Source organism: Dendrobium catenatum, unplaced genomic scaffold, assembly GCF_001605985.2.
Source record: "Dendrobium catenatum unplaced genomic scaffold, ASM160598v2 fragScaff_scaffold_1056, whole genome shotgun sequence".
NCBI classification, from domain to species: Eukaryota; Viridiplantae; Streptophyta; class Magnoliopsida; order Asparagales; family Orchidaceae; genus Dendrobium; species Dendrobium catenatum.
Window position 1 is genome coordinate 821,832 of NW_021319518.1, and position 6,000 is coordinate 827,831.

The window sequence follows — 6,000 nt, forward strand, 5'->3', positions numbered from 1 at the left end:
GATAAGACACTACCAGTGTATCTTTAAATTTTCATTGGAACATTTCTTCTCTTGCATGTACAGTTCATTTTATATATACATACATAGTTGAGATTGACATTCATGCCGCACGATTCTTATGTATTTATATACCTAAAACTTAAAATTTGATGATTACTTATATAATATCTAAATCTTTAAATTATATCAAAACTACTGCTAATATTAATTTTTATAAAGCAGCATACATAATTTCATGAGAATATTTTGATTTGATTGAGATAGTAAATATTAAAATTTAGATGGTAAATATATATAAATTGTGCGGTATGTATGTAAATCCCTTCAATATATATATCCAAAAATTTCACTTGATCAATATTTTGAGATAATATTTGAATTGAAAACTTTCATAATTAAATTTAGGACCATTCAAACTTTGATTTAAAAAACTTATAGTCTAACTAAATGTCTGGACAAAATGAACTTACACTACATAAAATCTGTCATTACCGTCGGACTTTCTGGCAAACATACATGCGCCGGAAAAAGCAGTGAACTAACCGACGGAATATACGCCAGTAACTTTATGGCGGAATTATTCTGCCGGTAACATGACATTTTCCTGTAGTTTTATCGACATCACAAGTGATCCGATTGTACTCCAAATGAGTCCAAATCAAGCCGTTAAAAATAATTGAAAACTTTTTATCATTAATTGAAGGACCAAACAATCTTCAAATATTGCATGCAAGTTTATAGTCAAATCAACCATGAATCCAACAACCAAGAATCATTCAGCTATTTGAAGAGGCTGACCAATAAAGAGTACCACCATAGCTTGATGAAACTCAACATCCATAAAATCAATGTTATAGTGGGGATGAACAATTAGAAGGTACTTGTGGAAGTTATCCTCATTGTCATACTCAAGTTCCTCCTCCACCGTATCATAACTCAGAACCTATCAACACAAATAGTTCAACTTATACTTCTCACATTGCTTGGCCAATGTGGAATTCTCCACCATTCTTAGTGTCCTTTACTTAGCCTTGACTGATGTATACTCTCATAATATTATTTGAGATAAATTATGACATCTTGTTCAAGAGATATTTCTTATAAGGGATATGAATCAAATTACTCCTTGATGTAATTTTTAAGAGTCTTCAACTTTAATAGATGAAACACCCTAGCATCCCATTCCAGGGAGCTCAAGTTATCCATTTTTTATTTGTATAATGGATTATCAAATCCCTTTGAGCATATTGATCACTACAAGACTATCATACATATCCTTCAAACTTTTTATGCACTTCTTTATCAAGTCATTCCTACTACATTAAAAGGTCAAGCTCGCATATGATTCTATCCACTCTCTATTAATTGCATTCTCAACTTTTCCCATCTTACTTGACATTTTGTTGAAAAATTTATATCTAGTGTAAGAATCATCAGGGATTCCTCCATCTTTTAGAGATTTATTAAAAAGAAGAATTCTTATAAGAGAACTTTAAAATTTTTTCTCTAAAGCACCTTAAATTTTTGGAGTGAATCCTAAGTTGTTGTAAGACATCATTCTTGGATGTCATCACTCTTAATCTTTCTACTTTCATTGATGCAAGAGACTATCCATTCTCATGCTCATATTTTTTCAAGAGTTAAAGAATGAATTACTGCCAATTGAGGCTATCAAGGCATACTGAAAATAGTTTGAGTAATCGTCTAAAAAGTGGAGAAGAAAGTAATTCTAAAATATATCAACAAAGAATATAAGCAATTAAAAAATTAAGCCCTCCCCGTTTTCCAATCCAATAATAATAAATGAGTAGAGACTGCTTCATTATTAAAGAGCATAGATGTAGTTGAAGGAATATACACTAGTAAATACATCTTGAGTTAATATTTTATGGCCATATGTAATGAGGAGAATGTTAAGTTGCATCATATTTTAAAACCAAATTCAAGAAATTATGTGTAATATTTTCATTTTCATTATAGTGAGGGGCACACTATTAAGGCATGCCAATTATTTAAATATAATATTGGAAAGTAAATCCACTATGATTTTCTTCATTAGTTTATCCAAAATCAATCTACTCCTACAAAAAATAACTCCATTGAGGGGCAAAATAACAAATGCAATAGCATGACATTGATATATGATTGGAGAAATCAAGATTATAGTTGGAAGACCCTTACCGCCTCCTGATGTTTTCCCTAACATCCCTAAGCCAATTATAAGGAAATCCTAAATTGACTATTCCATCCATTCAATGATTATGATTCAGAAGGGATTTAGATTATGCTTATTGATCCACTTATCATCAATGTTGGTATTTGTAATCCCTAATATAATAAAGAGAATCATAATTAATAGTGAAAGTTCAATTAATATAACATGCTACTGTAAATTTCTTAGGTTGGGTCTAGAAAGAGAGAAGCTCCAGCCATATGTTGGACCATTATATGAGTTTGATAATTGACCAAGAAAGATAGAAAGTACTCTCTTCTTATCACTCTTGGGCAATTCCCTTGACAAGCTACTCATTTGATACAATTTATTGTATTAAAGTATAGTTAATTTATAATGCTATCTTTTAGAGACATCTAAAGTCAATCTAAAAATAAAGATTCCACTCCTATTGAAGTTTATGAAGTTTTAAAAAAAATTTAAAAACATAAACATATTATCTCAACTCTTAAGCAAGCTCAACCACAATCATTAGTGACCTTAAGCATTAAGAAATTTAATCTTAGATATGAAGATATGCTACAAAGGGCTTCCTTTGTAGCGGGATTAATTCACATTCCACTATCAGATGAGTATTATATACATATGATTCAAGTAGGCTCTTTACTTTCTAAGGAGAAGATGGAGTATGTAGATTTTTTTATGAACAAATTATGACATCTTTGATTGGAGACTGACAAATATGCTTGGAATTTGTCATGATGTAATCACATACTCTTTCCAAAAAGATTCAACATTCAAACTTTTTATTTAGAATAAAAGAACTCTTATACTAGATCATCTACAAGCTATCAAATAAGAAGTTGATAAACATTTAGATGTTTGACTCATCTAAAAAGTTTATTATTTAACATGAATGGTAAATATAATCATGGTTAAAAGGCTACTAGGGCTTGGAGGATGTGTGTAGTTTGTTATGATTTAAGTAAAGTTTGTCCCAAGGATACTTTTCCCTTCCTTGTATAGATCAAATGATAGATGCCATTTTTGGACATCAAATGCTTAGCTTCATGGATGTTTATTTAGGATAAAAAAAAAAGAATTCTTTCAATGAAGAAGCAAATTCTCTTAGGAATGATAAGGAATTATTGTGTTATTGGGTTATGTCATTTGGATTGAACAATGCTAGTGCTACCTACCAAAGTCTTCAAATCTATTATTAGTCATACTATAAAAATTTATGTTGATGATATGTTGGTAAAAAATTTTGAGAGGACACATCATCTTCAGACTTGGAGCAATGCTTTCAAATCCTTTGATATTATAATATACGCTTCAATTCTACCAAATGCACTATTCGGGTATAGGAGAATTTTATATTCATTTGTTGCCTAAGATAGATATCAAATCACAACTTTTTTGTTGACTTAGTAGTAGAATGCATCAAATCTTCTACTTCCTCTTTATCATATGATGGATTATGTGAAAGTTTTGGTGTTGGGGCAGAGATCCTATTTATCTCTCTCAAACATGACACTTTAGAAAATAAGCTTCATCAAAATTTTTTTTTCTAAATAACAATATTGCTGAGTATGAATCCCTCATGGCAAGTCTAAGGCTTACCATTGATTGTGGTGTTAAAAATATGATGATTCATACTAACTCTCAACTTATAACTTCTCAAGTAGAGGGAGATCTTGAATCTTAGCATCCATAATTAATACAATATCTCAATCTAATGAAATCACTTTTTTATCACAGATCAGCATACATCAAATTATCCACATACACCATGAATAAAATGCTTAAGTGGATGCCCTCTCTAAACTTGCAACTTCAAGGGATTTATATAGGAGAAAATGTATTGACGTTATACATTTTTAAAATATATAAGATCAATTGGAGAATATGATGTATACTGATGTACCCCATAATCTCTTTAATATATGATGGGAAGCTACTTGAAGCTTAATAGTTCTCATATGTACTAAATGATAACTGCAGCATAATTATTGGAGATGAGTTATATAAATGAGTATTTATTGAACCATATCTCAAGTAACTTCATCCATCATACTATAAGTTTACACTTCAAGAAATTCATTTAGAAATATGTGGTGAATACTTGGGAGGCAATCACTCATTCAAAAAAATCTTAGGACAATCATTATATTGGCCTATAATAAAGGAGGAAAAAATAAAATTTATCTGAAGATGCAATAATAGTCAAATGCATTTCAATCTTTATAATGTTTCATTCATACAACATTTTTTTTCTACAATGCCCTTAACCCTTCCCTCAATGTGGATTGACATTATGGGATATTTTCCCATAGCAACTGTATAACAAAAGTTCATTATTTTGGTTGTTGATTACTTTACTAAGTGGGTAGTAGTTGAATCAGTTTTAAAAATTATTGAAACAAAAGCCAAATGGTTTATATGAAAGAACATTATTTTTTATTTTTGTCCTTCTTGAAAAGAAAATGTATAATAGAACCCAATTTATTAGAAAGATATTTGTATTTTTTTGCAAAGATCTTTATATTTAATTAGTCCACAAGATTGTAGCAAATTCGCAATTGAATGGACAATTATAAGTAAAAAATATAGTTATTTGTAAGGGAATAAATATATGTCTTAAATAGGTTGGGGGTGTTGACCTCGAATTTCGTTCGAGTGTCGTTGAGGGCCTTTGATTGATTTAATCAAGCCCCATCGGGTTTCAATTCGAGCATGAATCAGCTCGAGTTGAGTCGAATTAGGCTCGATCGGGTTTGATTTAGCTCGATTAGTCCGCCTTGGCCATGTCGAGTTTCTTATGATTCGAGCCATCTTTTTATTTAAATTTAATTGGGTTAACTTGAGCAAATCAAATTAAATCCCAAATTGACTCGAATCGAATCTAATTCTGAGCTTAAGTTTAATTTGATGTTCTTAATTTATTTTTTTCCCTTCTCATGAGCTTAAATTTATTATTAAATTAAGCAATCAAATCGATGGCTAAATCATCTCAATTCCCTTATAATTAGCCTTAGGATGAATCCTAGCCGTGGATCTAAGGTCTTGATCATTTAAATACTCTTTTAGGGCTTCATGAGGGGAGGCTCTTATTTTTTGGATTCTCTTGCTAGCCACTCTCAACCTAAACCTTTTGGTGGGAGAGCTCCTTTAACTTCTCCCCACCTTCTTCCACTCAAATCCATCAATTAAATCCCGCCGACGGCGATCCTTCGACGAGATCAAGGTTAGATCCGTCCAAGGCCTCGATCCGGTTCATCCAGAGCTTGTTTGATCGTGATTTCAATTAGAGAAATATACGAGGACAATCTACAAGCTCAACCGTATAAAGAACTTGAAGATCCAATGGTGAGATTTCTCAAAACTTTAGATCTAGGTCACTACACTTAGATCTATATAGCTTTTTAATAAGTGCTTTTAGAGCTTTCAAATATCACCCCATGCTTTCTATTCATGATGCTAATCTATGTTTAAAATTTCATTAAATTTGGATGTCTCGATCGAGAGAATGAAATTTTTTTTCTTTTCTTTTCTTCGTAAAAAAATGATTAAAAATGAATTTAAAACTATTTTAAAATATATAAAAAATACATATTAGGTATCATTTTCTTCATGATTTTACCCTCTTTATTTTAAAATTAAAATTATTTTTTTAAATATCCTATATATTTTAAATTATTTAATTAAACCTAGTTTAATTATTTAATCAATATTCAAAATAATATTATATTAAATATTTTTATAAAAAAATAAAATATATTTTTTTTCATTAGTATGTTTTAAATAATTACTTGAAAATATTAATT